This window comes from Lactuca sativa, chromosome 8 (genome assembly GCF_002870075.4).
Source record: "Lactuca sativa cultivar Salinas chromosome 8, Lsat_Salinas_v11, whole genome shotgun sequence".
NCBI classification, from domain to species: domain Eukaryota; kingdom Viridiplantae; phylum Streptophyta; class Magnoliopsida; order Asterales; family Asteraceae; genus Lactuca; species Lactuca sativa.
This window is the reverse complement of record NC_056630.2, coordinates 220,154,849-220,174,987: the sequence shown is the minus strand read 5'-3', so window position 1 is coordinate 220,174,987 and position 20,139 is coordinate 220,154,849. Positions and strand designations below refer to the sequence as shown.

Genomic DNA, 20,139 nt, shown 5'->3' with positions numbered 1-20,139 from the left:
TTTATTTTTTTTTATTTTTTTTTAGTTAATTCATGTTCCGAAAATAATATTTAAAAAAAGAATTTTTTCATTTTTCCATTTATTTTGCATTTTAAAATTATTTTTAGAATATGTACAGTGTAATATTCTATTTAGAATATTTCACGTATTTTTCAAAAAAAATAGAATTTTTTTTTTATTTTTTTTTATTTTTTTTAGTTAATTCAAGTTCCGAAAATAATATTTAAAAAAAGAATTTTTAGATTTTTCCATTTATTTTGCATTTTAAAATTATTTTTTAGAATATGTCAGTGAAATATTCTATTTAGAATATTTCACGTATTTTTCAAAAAAAAAACGGATTTTTTTTTTATTTTTTTTTATTTTTTTTATATTTTTTTTAGTTAATTCAAGTTCCGAAAATAACATTTAAAAAAAGAATTTTTGGATTTTTCCATTTATTTTGGATTTTAAAATTATTTTTAGATTTGGTCTCACGGTCTCACAAAATTAGAATGGTCTCAAATGAACCTGAACCTATATATATATATATATATATATATATATATATATATATATATATATATATATATATATATATATATATATATATATATATATATAGAGAGAGAGAGAGAGAGAGAGAGAGAGATTCATTTAAGATGAGACATAGAGACACGATCCTAACCATTCATCTTAGAGATCACTAAATAATAATAAAAAAAATTGTAAAATGCAAAATAAGAGGAACGCGGGAAGGCAGCGGCAAGGCGCCGGAGGAGTTTCATTTTGGCTTAGTGATTATAAACTTCAAAATAAGAGGAGCGCGGTAAGGCGGTAAGGAGTTTCATTTTGGCGCCGGAGCGCGATGAGCGATGGTAAGTCTAAAATAGTTTTTTGATTTTTGTAGTTTTGGTTAGTGATTATAAACGTCACAACTAATGTTATTTCATTTTCGATTACAACAGGATATTTAAGGCACTATTGGTAAAGTAGTAGTGAGGGTGGTGGTCGGAGATGAACAAGGTGGCTTGAGGCGATCTGAGATGAAATAGATCTAAAAGGAGGCGATTGTCGTGGATAATTTTTATTTTCCTAGCTCGTAGATCTGTACTTGTTGCTTGTCATCGCTGGTAGATTACTCATCGATGCTGATCAAAGTATGTAAATCTAGCCTCGCCTATCATCGGTGGTGTCGCGGTCGTCGGTGGTGTTCTCGTAATCGTTGCTAATGGAGATTACCTACGTAAATAAAAGATCACAAGATTGAGGAGGATGATGTAAGTGGTGGATCTAGTATAGAAATCATAGATCTAAAGGCGGCATCGGTGCCGACTTGGATTTTGGTGAGTCGGTGGTGGGCGGACATCGATGACGACGACACGAGGTTGATGGTTGTAAAAAGAGGGAGAACAATGAGAGGTTGATGTTTTTGAGAATTATGAGAAAATGAATCACATCTAGGTTTTAGATATAGTTTTGAAGATTTGATTATTTGTTTCTGAAACTAGGCTAAGACTTGTTTTTATTTACATTCATGTCATTCTTATTCTAGTGATTGTTAGACAAAACTGTCCTTCTTAATATATATATATATATATATATATATATATATATATATATATATATATATATATATATATATATATATGTATCAAATAACTAAAAATATTTGAATTCAACATTTTTTACATCTTTCCATATTGATATTCGAAAAAAGTTTAAGTAAAATGTGCATCATATGCACATATACACGTAAGAAATATGTATATGTGCACAGTAATGTACAGATCAAAAACATCTTAATAAGTTAAGACGTTGCTACAGAATGTGATTTGTTGAAAAAAAAGCATTTTTATATACAAATTTTTGGTTATCTTTTTTCGATATAAGATAAGCTCCACAAAAACGTTTTTCCAAATTTTTTGCATATGATGCACATGTTGTGTGTGTGTGTATATATATATATATATATATATATATATATATATATATATATATATATATATATATATATATTCGAATATCAATATTGTAAGTGCTTAGTCCCCGAATGAGAGAAGTAATAAATTCTCCGAACATGTTATGTTTAATTATCTTTATAGGTCCTATTATATACACATCACTTTGCTTTATTACACTATGTTCTATGTTCTAGTTTTTTATATTATAATCTTATGATAGTTATCTGACTAACATTGATACTTTTATTTTATTATAACCTAGTTATTATTAACTTTAGCATTTAATAGTTATTTTTTTTACTAATTTTATTGGTATTACTAATTTTAAACTTATTTTTCGATCAGATAAAGGGGTCAATAGTAATATTGTTGTTATAATATAATAGTATAAATAAAATAAATTTTCAACAAATTTTCATCAATATTTTGAACCTCGTATTTAGATGTAAACCCACAAAGTTAATATATTTGAATTTTTTCCATTTCCATAAATTTAATATATTTTATATTTTGTTAGATGTAAGCCACAAACATGTTTTTTAGACATAAAGTCACAATCTTGTTTTCCATTTCCATAAACGTAAGGGATTTTCAGATATAATGAAAATATAATATTTTTTATGAAATAAACTAAACAAATTAGAATATATAAGAATCTTTTATTATAGACGTTAATAATAACAATAATAATAATAATTTTAAGTATTATTCTGTTTATCATTAATATTTTGGAAATATATAGTAATTTATGGTTTTGTTCAAAGATATATTAAACAATATATTCCAACAAAAAAACATTAAATAATATTTTCAAACAAAACATCAAACATTTAAATAAAAATTCAGGTCAATCATTTAAAAAAGCCCACCGTTAAAAAGGATTTTATAAATTATACAAACAAAGATAAATAAATAACAATTTGTTTTGTATTTTGCTCGCATCCGCAATTTAATAATGTTTTTTTGTTTTCTGGAGCTATACAAATTGGAGCTATACAAATGTACAAAAAAGAATAAGTTTTAAAAAATCAGCATATTTATATGATTAAAAATATTAGCTTGTTGTGATATGCTATTTAATTCTAACTATTATTATATTTATTTTTATGATTTCAGATATTTATTTTAATTTTTTAACGTTTGTTCAAATATATATAGTAAACAATATCTTCAAACAAAACATCAAGAAACATTAAACAATATATTCAAACAAAACATCAAAGATTTTTTTTTAAGATAACCCACTCTTAAAAAGATTAATTATACAAACAAGAATAAGTTTTTTTTTAATAAAAAATTAGTTAGACATGAAGAAACAAGAATAAAACATTAAAAAATATTTTAAACAAAACATTAAAAAATGTAAAAAAAAAATATTTGAACAAGACTTTAAAAATAAACGAATAAAACATCAAAAAGAAAATACTATAAATACTTTATAATATTTTATATAACACAATTTTAATAAAATGTCTTATTAAATAGATTTAAAAATCAAGAATGATTTGTATATTATAAGAAAAATCTATTCATCATTATTTTATAATTAACTATTTAATTATAGAAAAAATGGGTAAATTATTATGTAATCATGAGTTAATGATGTATAAAATATACAAAATTATTATGCAATTATTGATTATTTAAGGAAAAAAATAATATACAATCACTAAAGGTATGGTTAAGTGGAAAGGAGGTAGAGATGAAGGAAGCCTTTTTATTATTCTTTATATTTAAAAAATAATGCGAACCATAAACGTAATTATGACTGCGTTGAAAGGGTTGAAATGATAGCAAAACTAGGTGTCATGAGACCAGTGTATTACACAGATTGATTTAAGGAATGATTAAACATTAGTGTGTAAGCATAAAATATTTTTTAATGTACAATTATTCTTTAAAATAACAAAGAAAGAAACGTACTTATTGCAATTTAATATTATATATATATATATATATATATATATATATATATATATATATATATATATATATATATATATATATATATGATATTTAATACTTTACATATATAATTATATAACTTTAATTTTAAAATTTCAAACAAACTAAAAATTGACAAGTGGACAATGTTTATTTCAAAATTACCACAATATAACAAGTGTCAAAACTCATGAGAGATTGACATGTGACTAAAAAAAACTTTCATTTATTAAGGAGGATTGGTGTAAATAACAAAATAATGAGTCAATTTTTAAGTATATTGGAGTAGGATTTAAGTCTAGGGTATTATAGAGTGGAGTATATATAATAATATTTTTTTAATATAATAAAACTGTTAATGTTTTATGATAAATAAAATTTTATTTAAATAAATTCTAATAAATTAGTATATTATGAAAAGAGCATGCCCACATAAAATATCTCAAAGGAATTATAAACCAAAATTTATGGCATTGAAAAAAAAAAGTAACCGGTTAAACTTAGGAAAAAATGACACATATAAATAGATCTATCAATGGGACGAGTTTGAAGCGAATTATATATTTTATTTAATATAAAAATAAATTTTATTTTATAAACTTTATCTAAAATATTCAAACTACAATACATCATTGAATATTTTTTGTTTTCAAATTTATATTTAAAAAATTGAAGTATAAAAACATCAATTTATCTATTTTTAATTTGTATGTGATGTTATTTCGAGATTTATCTTTATTGTTTATTATATAATATATTAGTTGTGAAACCCGTATATTATACGGGTTGATTAAAACAAAATATTAAATAGAAACGATTAAATGAGAAGTTTATTTGAATTTGAAATTTGAAATAAAGAAAAATTATGAGAAAAAAAACATGTAAAAAATAAATAAATTAAAATTATTGTTTAGTTATCAGACCCGTATACTAAACAGGTTAATTATAACAAAATGATAAACATAAAGGTTTAAACTGTAAATTTATTTGAAATTGAAATTGAAATTTAAAATTTAAAATTTGAAATTAATATCATTATGATATGTTTAATTTATGAAAACTAATTAATAATATATTAGAAATGGAAAATGAAATAAATGACAAGTGAAAAATAAATATATCTCTAAATTATGACAAAATAACATGTGGCAAATTGAATAAGAGAAGGACATGTGGCAAAATTATTCTTATTTATTAGGGTAGATTTATTTTTATAAAAAAAAAAATTTGTTCATAAATTAGGTGAATATTTGTATTTAGTCAAATCTGAAGGACCAAAAAGATAAAAGAGCATGCTCTGAGACTTCACTCAAGCTTATTGCCTTTTAAAAAAGCCATCATGCATTAAGTGCAAATATTTGCTCATAAATCTCGTCGTGCCAAGTTACTAATAATGCCTTCAATTTTCATGGAAAAATGGCGAATTGTTTACATTATGCTGTTTTCAGAAGGAAATGGGACAAGGACCTTGAAGTTGTTTGGTACTGGGAATGTTGAGCTTATCCAAGATGCATCAGGAATACACCAACAGATACGTATCTTCCTGGAATGAAGTTTACCAATATTTTAACCTTGACATCATGGAAAAGTCTGAATGATCCAGGAACTGGAATCTACCAATTTCGGCAACGTGAAAAAGGCGAGCAATCCTACCTTATTATGAAAGATACAAAATATTACTGGAAAAGCGGAAACCCAAAGAATAGCTTTGATGACAACACAATGTTCCCCGATGCTTTGAGTTTGCTATCAAACACAACCACAGGAGATCAGCATGTAAATACAACTTATAACCTAACTTATATGGCGACCCATAATTACACAAGGTTGGTAATGAACTACACAGGCCATGTACAATATTTTACTTGGGGAGAAGCTAGTAAACAATGGGTTTTGAAATGGGAAGCCCCTAGAGATTATTGCACCGAATACCATGTGTGTGGGTCATATGGGATGTGCAACCAAACAAATCATCATCAGCGATGTAGTTGTTTGACTGGATTTCAGCCTGCTTCACGTAGGGATCCAAAGGCCGGATGCAAGAGAAAATCAGAAATCTATGAGACTACTACAGATACATTCCTGAATCTTACTCTGATTAGTGTCGATGATACAGATGTCACCTTCCAAAAATCAAACAATGAGTCTGTATGCATAGAGAAGTGTCTTATTTTCTAACATTTCATAAAAGTTGGGCTTTGGGTTTGCTTATTTGGATGAGATTGGAAGACTAGTTATGTTGCTTGCCCCCTTCCTTATATTTTTGAATGCTTATAATGACTGAATGATTCAAAGGAAGTTTTGTTCTTGACAGACAATAACAGCGATAACCAATTATGTCACACCCCCGAACCAGACGGCGGAAACGTCCGGGGGCTGTCGTGACTCAATTGAATACCATAACATTGAATATATATGAAACAAAACAACATTCGTCACCATTCATCAACATAGTACAACCAGTAGTGTTTACATGTCATACATTGTTTAAGACATTACATTTCCAAAAATTAATGTTGTTTGGTTCATTCAAAAATAAACTGCAACCGTCACTGAGTATGATTTCCCTTGATTCACTGGTTCCCTGAGAATACAAGTATTTTGAAAAACGTCAACATATGAAATGTTGGTGAGTTCATAAGTAGTGTTTGAAATCGAATGTTTATATTTCTTGAAAAACCACCAGAAAATCCGATATTTTCTGAAAAGAAAAGCTTTCGAAAACGTTTGTGAAGATCCATAGGTATGCTTGTTTGTTTCTATACTAAAAAAAAATGTTCATTTAAGATGTATGCGTTTCAAATCTGTATATGATAAAAACCCTAGGGAAACCCGATGTTCCCCTAGCTCTTTTGGAATCCATTAAGTTGCGTTGAAAACATTATGAAAATAGCAGTATCGGTCCCAAGCGACGTTGGAAGGTTCTCGAGCATTGATTATTTACTACAAACCCGCATTACACAAACGCCCAGTTTATAGTTATACTAACGAACCCGAAGGCGTCGTCCGTACTAATCACGTTATCCAATCGCCCGGACTATGTGTAGTCCCACATCCGAAGAGAAAGAGGTCACGAAGACCCCGGTAACTCCATTAACCGACTGGGGAAAATATGCGTGCGAGGGGTCCCCGACCCGCCTCGTAAAATGTGTAGACTTTTCTAGCAATACCATGGACCCTTGGGGACCAGTGGTACAAGCCATTGAAAGTCACCCTACGTTGTGCCAAGTCGGTGAAACTCAACACTTCGTAGAAAAATAATGTCTTCGGGCCTTAAGATCAGGTCATTGGGCTAGCTAGGCCCAACAAACAAGATTTTACACTTTTGGGGCCCGAAGATGGTGCGTAGACGTCTGTGCACACTCGTATGTATATGTATTACCAATCGTTATTTGTATGTATCAAAGAGTTAGTAGTTGTAGATTTCCATTGGCTCGAGACCGAGCCAATTCGTTTAACAACGACTTTTGGTATTGTAATGAGTTGTATTTCGTTGATAGTCGAGGTGTCATTATTTGATCAAATTGTACACATTGAATCAGCCTTGAAATATTTCTGTTTTCAGCCTCTCATTATTTGTAAAATTTACATTTTCAACCCTTTTACTTAAATATTTCCCGGTTTGGTCCTTAAACTATTTTTCTTGACATTTTAACACCAAAAATTATTGAAATTAATATTTTCCAGCATATTTTTCAAAGAAAACAGTTTAAGTCCCTGAAAATGCAGTTTTTCTCGGTTTTAGCCCATCTTTTCGCAATTTTGACAATTTTGGCCCAAAATGGAAAATTTTTGCAACTTTGGTCCTTTTTAAATTTAAAAAGCATTTTAAACCTTTGAAAAGGATTTGGAACACTTATAGTCCACTGTTTTACAGAAAGTTACAGTTTTGGCCCTCCAAAACAGAAAAATTCGCATAATGGGCCTTATTGGGCCGAAATTTTCATTTTTAGCCCAATAAGCTTGAAATTTATGTTTTTAATCCCCCAAATGAGTATATTTCCAGAAATTTATTTATAGAAACTGTTTTGGCACACTTCATCCATCAGAATCTGTGAAATGTCAATTTGGGCCCTTATTTTTGCATTTTTCACATTTTAGGCCCAAAATTTGTGTTTTTATCCCAAAGAAAATTATCACTAACCCACTTAGCCATTTTTCTTGAAGCTCTTTGTGTTTAGAAATATATTTGAAGCTAAAATCATTTAACACAAGATATATCTCGGTTTTGATGAGTTTTAAGGCTAAATCCAACATAAAAACACATAAAAGCATACATATAAGCATGGAAATCATACAAGGCATACAAATACATATAGATCTACACTTTCACTTGTATTCCCCCCCCCACAAAAACTCATAAAAACAGAAAATAGGGGTATGAATCTCACCTTGGGGTGTTGACTCGGTTTTTGGAAGAAAATGGGAGAAAAATGAAGTGATTTTTGGCCTTGGCTCCCTTTGATGAAGATCTTGAGTTTTGAGATGATTCTAGGGTGTAAGATCACGATTTTTGTATAGATTAGGGTAGGATTTTGATAACAAAAGAATTTAAACCATAGATTTATGCATAATCTTACCTTAGATGATGATTTACTTGCAAAATCCTCTTGGAAAGTCCCTAAATTTCGAGATTTTTGGAGAGGGGAGGAAGGAGAGTTCTTGTGTGTTCTAGAGAGAAAGTTGAGATATTTTTGGTGTGTGTGATGTTGCTCTCGGCCAAACAAGAAGAGAAGAGAGAAAAGAAGTGACTCTTGAAGTGATACATGCATGGAGGTATGTGATATGTGCCTAGAAATCCATTAGATAATAGTGAGGTGGCAACCAAAGTCAACCTCCCTTGGATTTGGGCCTTGGGCCGAGAATATGAAGGGGAAAGAGGAAAAATTTGGGCTTTTGCCCCTAAGCCCAACATTAGAGGTAGTTTAGGGTATTTATTGGACTTATAAAATAAAATTGTGATTTTTATGCTTTATTAAGCTAGGTTAGGTTAAATTATGGATCAAACTTGTGTTTTATTTCCTCCTAGGTTCTACCTAGCCCAAAATATTGGAATAAACGAATGTGGGTCCAATTAGAGCCCAATTAGGGTCCTAAGCCCATGATAGTCTAATTGGAAGCTTATTGGTTCATTTGGATCCAATAAGGAAGTCTTAGTCCAAAATGGACTTAACCAAAACTTCTAGGGTCTCCAATTGTTTGATGACTATCTATAGTACTTGTATCTTGTATTTGATTAAAGTTTTTGATTCACATTAACTTGAATGTATAGATTACATAGCTTAAAATTCACAGTTGTGACATCATCCCCCCGTTAAAGGGAATTTCGTCCCGAAATTCTGTTTGAAGGCTAGATTTGAGAATGCTAGAATAGGTGAGGGTACTTCTGCTTCATTTGATCTTCGCGTTCCCACGTGAATTCTGGCCCACGCTTTGCGTTCCACCGTACCTTCACGATCGGGATGCGACTCTGCTTAGTACGCTTCACCTCTCTGTCCATGATTTCGATTGGCTCTTCGACGAACAGGAGATTCTCATTGATTTCGATTTCGTCAAGAGGAATGACAAGGGTTTCATCTGATAGGCACTTTTTCAGATTAGAAACATGAAACACGGGGTGCACACCGTTTAGCTCCGGGGGTAGTTGTAGTCTGTAGGCTACCGGACCTATTCGGGCGACGATTTCGAAAGGTCCAATGTACCGTGGGTTTAGCTTTCCTCGTTTTCCGAAACGTATAACCCCTTTCCAGGGTGAGACCTTCAACAATACTCGATCACCGACCTGGAACTCTAAGGGCTTTCGCCGTTTATCAGCGTAGCTCTTTTGCCGGTCACGCGATGCCTGTAATCGAGCTTTGATCTGAACAATCTTTTCTGTGGTCTCGCGAATGATTTCCGGTCCTGTCATTGCCCTATCCGACGTATGTGTTCCTGCTAGCTAGGTGTCACCTACTTCAGCCCAACATAACGGTGATCTACATTTACGCCCGTACAGTGCTTCGAAAGGGGCCACCTTAATGCTAGAATGATAACTATTGTTATATGAAAACTCGATCAACGGTAGGTGGGTATCCCAAGACTTTCCGAAGTCTATCACACATGCACGAAGCATGTCTTCAAGCGTCTGAATGGTTCGTTCGCTTTGACCGTCCGTTTGTGGGTGATACGCGGTGCTCATATCAAGATGAGTTCCCATTGCCTTGTGGAGCGACTGCCAAAAGCGTGACGTGAATCTACTGTCCCTATCCGAAATGATGGATTTTGGCACTCCATGAAGTCTTACAATCTCTCGTAGGTACAAACGCGTCAGCCTCTCCATCTTGTAGGACTCTTTGATTGGCAGGAAATGGGTAGATTTCGTCAGTCGGTCGATTATTACCCATATGGTGTCCAATCCATCCGATGTCTTGGGCAGCTTGGTCACGAAGTCCATAGAAATCCCCTCCCATTTCCACTCAGGGATTTCCGGTTGCTGTAACAATCCGGAAGGTTTCTGGTACTCCACTTTTACTTTGGCGCACGTAAGGCACTTACCAACATAACTAGCGATTTCCGCCTTCATGTTAGGCCACCAATAGTGCTGCTTAATGTCCAAATACATCTTGTCCGAACCAGGATGAATGGAGTATCGTGTCTTGTGGGCTTCCTTCATAACGATCTCCCTGAATCCTCCGATTTTTGGAATCCAAATACGGTTCATGAAGTAGTATACCCCATTCTCTTTGACTTTCAGGTTCTTCTCCATTCCGCGTAATGCCTCGCTAGTTCTGTTTTCCATTTTCATAGCCTCTGCCTGGGCTGATGCAATTTGAGTGGTCAGATGAGACTGAATGGTTATCGAGTGCGTTTTCGTATGACGATTTGTGTATTCCTTCCGACTTAATGCGTCAGCTACCACGTTGGCCTTGCCTGGATGGTACTTGATCTCGCATTCGTAGTCGTTTAACAATTCCACCCATCTTCGTTGTCTCATGTTCAGCTCCTTCTGATTCAAGATGTGCTGGAGGCTCTTGTGGTCCGTAAAGATGGTGCACTTTGTACCGTACAGGTAGTGCCTCCAAATTTTTAGGGCGAAGACCACAGCTCCCAGTTCTAGGTCATGGGTTGTGTAATTTACTTCGTGCGCCTTTAGTTGACGGGACGCATATGCTATTACTCTTCCACGTTGCATGAGAACGCAACCTAAGCCCTGATTTGACGCGTCACAGTAAACTACAAAATCTTCCGTTCCTTCAGGTAGAGATAGTACAGGGGCGCTGCAAAGAGCTTGCTTCAAGGTTCGAAACGCAATCTCTTGTCGGTCTGTCCACTTGAATGGCACACTCTTTTGCGTAAGCAAGGTAAGTGGCTTGGCGATTTTTGAGAAGTTTTGGATGAATCTCCTATAGTAGCCTGCTAGGCCTAAGAACTGACGAATTTCTGTGGGCGTAGTCGGAGTTGCCCATCCTTCCACAGCTTTGACCTTAGAGGGATCCACATGAATTCCGTCTTGGCTAACTACGTGGCCTAAGAAATTCACACTCCGAAGCCAGAACTCGCACTTGGAGAGTTTGGCGTAAAGCTTTTCCGATCGCAGCGTTTCTAGGACTTGTCGGAGATGTTGGCCATGCTCCTCTTTGCTTCGAGAATAGACGAGGATGTCATCGATAAACACAATGACGAAGTTGTCCAAGAATGGTCGACAGATTCGGTTCATTAGGTCCATAAATGCGGCGGGTGCATTTGTTAGACCGAAGGGCATTACGACGAATTCATAATGTCCATAGCGGGTTCGAAAAGCGGTTTTAGGAATATCTTCTTCTCGGACCTTGAGTTGATGGTATCCGGACCGTAGATCTATTTTAGAAAAATAGCTAGCTCCTTGGAGCTGGTCGAATAGATCATCGATTCGTGGGAGTGGGTAGCGGTTTTTAACAGTGAGTTTATTCAACTCTCTGTAATCGATGCACATTCTGAAAGATCCGTCCTTCTTTTTGACAAAGAGCACCGGAGCTCCCCATGGCGAGTAGCTAGGTCGGATAAATCCCTTGTCCAGAAGCTCACTGAGTTGGCTGGACAATTCCTGCATTTCAGCAGGAGCCAGTCGATATGGTGATTTAGCGAGGGGAGTTGCTCCTGGAACGAGGTCGATTCGGAATTCAACCTGTCTCTCTGGGGGTACTCCTGGAAGATCTTCGGGAAACACGTCCGGATATTCACACGCTACCGGAATGTCTTGGATGTTAGTTTCTTCTTTTGTCTTGTCCACTATGTGGGCCAAGAACGCTAAGTTGTTCTTTCGCAGATGCTTTTGCGCTTTGATGCACGAAATGAGGCGGAGATTCGTACTGGGTTTGTCTCCGTAAATTACTAGGGTTTCGTGATTCGGGAGACGAAGGCGAACGGCCTTCTCGTGGCACAAAATCTCAGCATGGTGGGGGCTTAACCAATCCATGCCGATAATCACATCGAAACTCCTAATTGACACTGGCATCAGATCTATTCGAAAGACGCACTGGTTAAGGGTTAGGGTACATCCAGTGTAGATTTCCCTAGTGGATTCGGTCTTCCCATTGGCCATTTCCACCGTATAGGTTTCATTTAGCTTTTGGGGTTGTTGTTTTAATAAATGTTTAAACTTCTCGCTTACGAAACTTCGCTCCGCTCCGGTATCAAATAAGATGCATGCATAAGTGTGGTTTAGGAGGAACGTACCGGTCACAACTGCGGGGTCCTGAACTGCATCACTCTGACCCATAGTCAGCATTCTACCTGCTCCTCTGTTTCCTGAGTTGTTGTTGTTGTTAGGGCAGTCTCGACGGAAATGTCCCGTCCTTCCACACCCGAAACAGGTGTGGCTAGGCCCTGTGTTGTTGCCGCCGGCATTGGTGTTGTTGGTATTGTGGTGGTTGTTGTTGTTATTCTGGTTGTTTCCCTGACTCTGGTTCTGAGAAGGATAAGTCCTGCAGAACTTTGCAGTGTGTCCCCTTCGATTGCAACTGGTGCAATGGAACTCCCTACATTCTCCTTGGTGATGGAAACCGCACTTGTTGCATTTGGGATGAGTGCCGGAATAGGGTCTTGAAGTATTTGAAGCAGCTGAGGCTGGAGCATGTGATGCGACTGGTACCGGCGCAGTGACAGCGTGAACTGCCACCGTTTGCTGCTTTTTAGAGGTCTCGGGACCTTGACGCCCCTTCCTCTTGTTGTTCCATCCTTTCTTACCATCGCTCTCCTTCTTCTTCTCAGTCTCTACCGGTTTCTCGCCCTTTTTGTGGTTATGATCATATAGCCTCTTTGCCAATCTCTTCGCACTGTCAAAAGTTTCAGGGTTCGCAGCTATCACATTCCCTTGAATGGGGGATGTCAGTCCCCAAATGAATCGTTCAATCTTCTTCCCCTCTGATGTGATCATACCCGGGCACAACAGAGATAGTTCGCTGAATCTCGATATGTAAGCATCGATGTTCCCATTCTGCACCGTGAGATTCCATAGTTCCTGCTCCATCTTCTGTATTTCGCCTCGGGGGCAGTACTCAGCCGTCAACATCTCTTTCATCTCTGCCCAGGGAATAGAGTTGGCGACAGGGAGTGTCATAGCTTCCACATGCCCATTCCACCAAGTGAGTGCTTGGTCCACAAAAGTGCAGGCCGCGAACTTCACTTTCATCTGCTCGGGGCACTCGCATATCTCGAATACCGACTCTACCTTCTCGATCCATCGCTTTAGGGCGATCACTCCTCCGGTACCGTTGAAAGTTCGGGGTTTAGCGTTCGCAAAATCCTTGTAGGTGCACGTTTTAGTGAGTCCTTGGTTCGTCCCGTTGTTCGAACTTCCGGATCCTTGCCCGTTACCTCCTCCGTTGTTCCCTCGGTGAAGTTGTGCCATAGCCGCTGTGACTGCAGCAGACACGGCTGCCTGGAAAGCAGTGGAGTCAACTTCCGGCGGGGTTGGTTCGGGATTTCCGCGAGTAGCTGGGCGAGGCATCTTTCTGTCATGAAACGGAAAGATGTTGAGTGTACGTGGTTTCGGTGAGGTTGTGATCCTACTAACTAGGTGTAGGGTACGAACCTAAGCATTACTATCATCAAGCATACAATCATAACACCTCAACATATAACAACTGAGAATATCATAGCAAAACACACAAAAGTTTATTAATATTATCCGCATTTAGTACAAGAAAATTTGCTCGTAGGAGCATACATAAGTAACACTAATCCGACAGCATAACGGCTCCATGAGTAGTGTAGTCACTTAAACATAGAGCCGGAGTACATAACATAGTTACTAATATCCTACTACGATAGGTCTATCCCTAACCGCGATGAGCTGCGTCAGGAGGTGGTGCCGAAGTCATATGCCGAAATGTTGTGCCAGTAGCTGCGCCATTTCTGCCATGTCTCCTATAACCTCGTCCCTCTCATGCTCTGCTTGCACTGCCCGAGCCTCCATAGCATACAGCTGTTGTCGCAGTGCAGCGATCTCAGCTTCGAGGGAACGGTTCCCTCTTGGGGGGTTCACTGGTGGGGCAGGGTGATCTGGTTGTGCCTCGTCCTCGCATGGCGGGATGGGGTCCTGGTCCCCGACCCGGCCGTCTTCGTCGTCATCGTCGAGCTCTCCAAATTCGTAGTCAGTGTCTACGTATTCGTCAGGTCCGACATCGGGTGCTTCGCCTGGATTCCCTCCTGGCTCATCCACAAGCATCCCGTGAGCTACTAAGGCCTGATGAAACTGGATACCCTGCTGCTCCTCCTCGGGCTCCTCCTCCTCCTCTAGCCACCCGTTGTTTCCCTGATTGGGGAAGTAGGGGTCTCCCGGGTGATGAAAACCAGCCATGTTGTCTGCGCGAGTACGGAATTATGCTACATTATTCCTAGGGTACTATGACTATTACACAGACCAAGCAAATATTCTCTTTTTGAGTGATAGAGGGTAAAATTTTTAGGTTCCCTGGCTATTCCGATCTCATCAAGACATGTGTTAGTTTTACCTTGGAGAGAATGCAGTTGATCAGGCTACATTCACTCCTTGGTATCACTAAGAACAGTCCCGAATTAACCGAGATACCAGTATTATGGTGTTTGATTCAGCGTTAGGTCCTTACTCCTAATGCAGGCAAGTGTATTTTATTCATTTGTTTTGTTCAGAGTTATGTTAGTCCTTCTTTTTGGTTTATAGTTGCACATCAATGTATGGCTCGACATGCTAGTTCACTATAAACAAAGCTCTGATACCAACCAGTCACACCCCCGAACCAGACGGCGGAAACGTCCGGGGGCTGTCGTGACTCAATTGAATACCATAACATTGAATATATATGAAACAAAACAACATTCGTCACCATTCATCAACATAGTACAACCAGTAGTGTTTACATGTCATACATTGTTTAAGACATTACATTTCCAAAAATTAATGTTGTTTGGTTCATTCAAAAATAAACTGCAACCGTCACTGAGTATGATTTCCCTTGATTCACTGGTTCCCTGAGAATACAAGTATTTTGAAAAACGTCAACATATGAAATGTTGGTGAGTTCATAAGTAGTGTTTGAAATCGAATGTTTATATTTCTTGAAAAACCACCAGAAAATCCGATATTTTATGAAAAGAAAAGCTTTCGAAAACGTTTGTGAAGATCCATAGGTATGCTTGTTTGTTTCTATACTAAAAAAAAATGTTCATTTAAGATGTATGTGTTTCAAATCTGTATATGATAAAAACCCTAGGGAAACCCGATGTTCCCCTAGCTCTTTTGGAATCCATTAAGTTGCGTTGAAAACATTATGAAAATAGCAGTATCGGTCCCAAGCGACGTTGGAAGGTTCTCGAGCATTGATTATTTACTACAAACCCGCATTACACAAACGCCCAGTTTATAGTTATACTAACGAACCCGAAGGCGTCGTCCGTACTAATCACGTTATCCAATCGCCCGGACTATGTGTAGTCCCACATCCGAAGAGAAAGAGGTCACGAAGACCCCGGTAACTCCATTAACCGGCTGGGGAAAATATGCGTGCGAGGGGTCCCCGACCCGCCTCGTAAAATGTGTAGACTTTTCTAGCAATACCATGGACCCTTGGGGACCAGTGGTACAAGCCATTGAAAGTCACCCTACGTTGTGCCAAGTCGGTGAAACTCAACACTTCGTAGAAAAAAAATGTCTTCGGGCCTTAAGATCAGGTCATTGGGCTAGCTAGGCCCAACAAACAAGATTTTACACTTTTGGGGCCCGAAGATGGTGCGTAGACGTCTGTGCACACTCGTATGTATATGTATTACCAATCGTTATTTGTATGTATCAAAGAGTTAGTAGTTGTAGATTTCCATTGGCTCGAGACCGAGCCAATTCGTTTAACAACGACTTTTGGTATTGTAATGAGTTGTATTTCGTTGATAGTCGAGGTGTCATTATTTGATCAAATTGTACACATTGAATCAGCCTTGAAATATTTCTGTTTTCAGCCTCTCATTATTTGTAAAATTTACATTTTCAACCCTTTTACTTAAATATTTCCCGGTTTGGTCCTTAAACTATTTTTCTTGACATTTTAACACCAAAAATTATTGAAATTAATATTTTCCAGCATATTTTTCAAAGAAAACAGTTTAAGTCCCTGAAAATGCAGTTTTTCTCGGTTTTAGCCCATCTTTTCGCAATTTTGACAATTTTGGCCCAAAATGGAAAATTTTTGCAACTTTGGTCCTTTTTAAATTTAAAAAGCATTTTAAACCTTTGAAAAGGATTTGGAACACTTATAGTCCACTGTTTTACAGAAAGTTACAGTTTTGGCCCTCCAAAACAGAAAAATTCGCATAATGGGCCTTATTGGGCCGAAATTTTCATTTTTAGCCCAATAAGCTTGAAATTTATGTTTTTAATCCCCCAAATGAGTATATTTCCAGAAATTTATTTATAGAAACTGTTTTGGCACACTTCATCCATCAGAATCTGTGAAATGTCAATTTGGGCCCTTATTTTTGCATTTTTCACATTTTAGGCCCAAAATTTGTGTTTTTATCCCAAAGAAAATTATCACTAACCCACTTAGCCATTTTTCTTGAAGCTCTTTGTGTTTAGAAATATATTTGAAGCTAAAATCATTTAACACAAGATATATCTCGGTTTTGATGAGTTTTAAGGCTAAATCCAACATAAAAACACATAAAAGCATACATATAAGCATGGAAATCATACAAGGCATACAAATACATATAGATCTACACTTTCACTTGTATTCCCCCCCCCACAAAAACTCATAAAAACAGAAAATAGGGGTATGAATCTCACCTTGGGGTGTTGACTCGGTTTTTGGAAGAAAATGGGAGAAAAATGAAGTGATTTTTGGCCTTGGCTCCCTTTGATGAAGATCTTGAGTTTTGAGATGATTCTAGGGTGTAAGATCACGATTTTTGTATAGATTAGGGTAGGATTTTGATAACAAAAGAATTTAAACCATAGATTTATGCATAATCTTACCTTAGATGATGATTTACTTGCAAAATCCTCTTGGAAAGTCCCTAAATTTCGAGATTTTTGGAGAGGGGAGGAAGGAGAGTTCTTGTGTGTTCTAGAGAGAAAGTTGAGATATTTTTGGTGTGTGTGATGTTGCTCTCGGCCAAACAAGAAGAGAAGAGAGAAAAGAAGTGACTCTTGAAGTGATACATGCATGGAGGTATGTGATATGTGCCTAGAAATCCATTAGATAATAGTGAGGTGGCAACCAAAGTCAACCTCCCTTGGATTTGGGCCTTGGGCCGAGAATATGAAGGGGAAAGAGGAAAAATTTGGGCTTTTGCCCCTAAGCCCAACATTAGAGGTAGTTTAGGGTATTTATTGGACTTATAAAATAAAATTGTGATTTTTATGCTTTATTAAGCTAGGTTAGGTTAAATTATGGATCAAACTTGTGTTTTATTTCCTCCTAGGTTCTACCTAGCCCAAAATATTGGAATAAACGAATGTGGGTCCAATTAGAGCCCAATTAGGGTCCTAAGCCCATGATAGTCTAATTGGAAGCTTATTGGTTCATTTGGATCCAATAAGGAAGTCTTAGTCCAAAATGGACTTAACCAAAACTTCTAGGGTCTCCAATTGTTTGATGACTATCTATAGTACTTGTATCTTGTATTTGATTAAAGTTTTTGATTCACATTAACTTGAATGTATAGATTACATAGCTTAAAATTCACAGTTGTGACAAATTACATGTTCCCTACATATACATTCCTTGAAAACTAAGAAAAAAAAATGAAGAAAGCAAGTGTATTAAATGAATTGTTGTTTTTATGCCAAAAGTGGTACCATAAAATAAATACAGTACATGTGTGTGTGTCAGTTGTTTGCCCTTTCGCTAGTTGTCTTTGCAAGTTTTAGCAGATGCAGAACGTTTTCATACACAATGAAAGTTATTGAAGATGCAGGCAGGTTTTTCAAAAGGTTTGCTGTTATCCCTCTGTAAAAACCTCTTACGCCTTCTAACCTGCAGCAACCCACCCATAATTAATTTATATTTATAAATCATAATATAGTATTAATTAAGATTTTTCATAAAAAAGATAAATAAAACTGACCGAGCAGTTTCCTTCACGGCATGCCAGCTGTCCATGTATCTTGGAACCCCATTCATGGGCCGTTGCTACAGTAAGTACATACAATTCAAAATCATTAAAAAAAAAAAAAAAGAAGGAAACTTCATTGCTATATATTTCGCTTCAAAATTCAAAATTTAATGATGCTATTAAACCTACCTGCAAGCGAGAACGAATGACCTGAAACGGATACGTCGCCAGGCTGGCAGCTAGTTTCGAGGAAGCTCCTAAAACTGCGTAATCAACTGTTGTCTGTCACGAAATCAAAGGGCTAGATCCCTTTGATTTCAAGCTAAATCTAATTTAGTTTCATTAAGCAACCTAATATATTTTTCTATCAACAAATATCTCTCAAGCCTTGTGACCTTAAGCTTCTTGTCTTGTAGTCAACTCCTTAAGTGATACAGTTCCTGGGTCGCTATGTTATTTTCTTCTAATACTTTTTTTATAATCTGAAAGGATGTCAGCACACATTTGACTAAGTTTTCTAGGTGAGGTTCAGAATGTTTCATGCATAATGATTAGACAATATCATAAATATTACTTGTTCAACGATGTTGATGTTCCCATCCTTTTCCATGAAGCACTAGATCTTCTTTAGCTTGGTTGACCAATCTTCGGTTTCATCACCTTTCCTTGCAACGAGATACAGTTTTCCTCGATTTCTTTTGTTATTAGTTTCCTCGTCTTCATCACCAGATGACCAAACTTGATGGACCCTTCGCATATGAGCCACAAATTCTTTTTTATCTTTCTCTATTTTATTCTACTTACCGCATCATTCTCATATAGTATACTTTGTCTTTCACCACATTGTCTTTATAGTCTCTCGTAAAGTGAGTTCTCTTACGACACTTGTGATATATGAGAACTCGGTCTTTCTTTTCTTCATTAAAAACTGAGGTTTTAGAAGGTTTTTCTTCATGTGGAACTTCGGTGGAATTAGTAAGCATCAACGATGTGGTTTATGAATGAGGTTGATATGGTGGGTTTCTCAGGTATCTAGATAGTTGATTGTAGTGATGAGGTTGGTTGTTCTATGGGTTGTAGTTTCAGTTGTTGATTTTTACCAAATTTTGGTGGTGGAAGTATGTTAAACAGTTGGCTTACTAGGGCTAGGGAATTCTAAAAATCTTCTTCATCATCAATATCCATCTTCGGTTTATATGACTGAAGTGAATTATCATGCACAAGATCTCTTGGTAACCCTTTGGTTAGATGATTGACTAAATTCAACTGAGTTCTTACAAACTCCACAGATATCACACCATTCATGATGAGCACACGAATCATGCTATATCTAACACCTAAATGTCTAGACTTTCCATTGTATACCTGACTATAAATCTTAGCCAAGGTTACAGCACAATCACATCTGATAAAAATCATAGATATCGGTTTGGGCCATAATGGAATTTCAAAAATCAAATTCCTTAGCCACTTAGCTTCTTTACCAGCAGTAGAAAATGTAACAAACTCAGAATCCATGGTTGAGTTAATAATAGAAGTCTATTTCTTAGATGCTAATGAAATGACACCTCCTCTGAGAAGAAACACCCAACCACGTGTATAGGAGTGATTCACTAAGTTGTTAATCCTATCGGCATCTGAATAACCTTCCAAAATAGAAGGATATCCACCATAATTTAAACCTTAATTCATGGCCCTTTCAAAT

General features: G+C 36.2%; 1 long non-coding RNA gene across 1 annotated transcript; it reads right to left on the bottom strand.

The window, feature by feature from the left end:
* Positions 1–18,141: 18,141 nt before the first annotated feature.
* Positions 18,142–18,717, bottom strand: LOC111900045 (uncharacterized). The gene is made up of 2 exons (XR_008225648.1): positions 18,624–18,717; positions 18,142–18,511 (listed from the first exon to the last, which is right to left on the bottom strand). It is a non-coding gene; the product is annotated as an uncharacterized LOC111900045 (long non-coding RNA).
* Between the last annotated feature and the right edge of the window lie 1,422 nt (positions 18,718–20,139).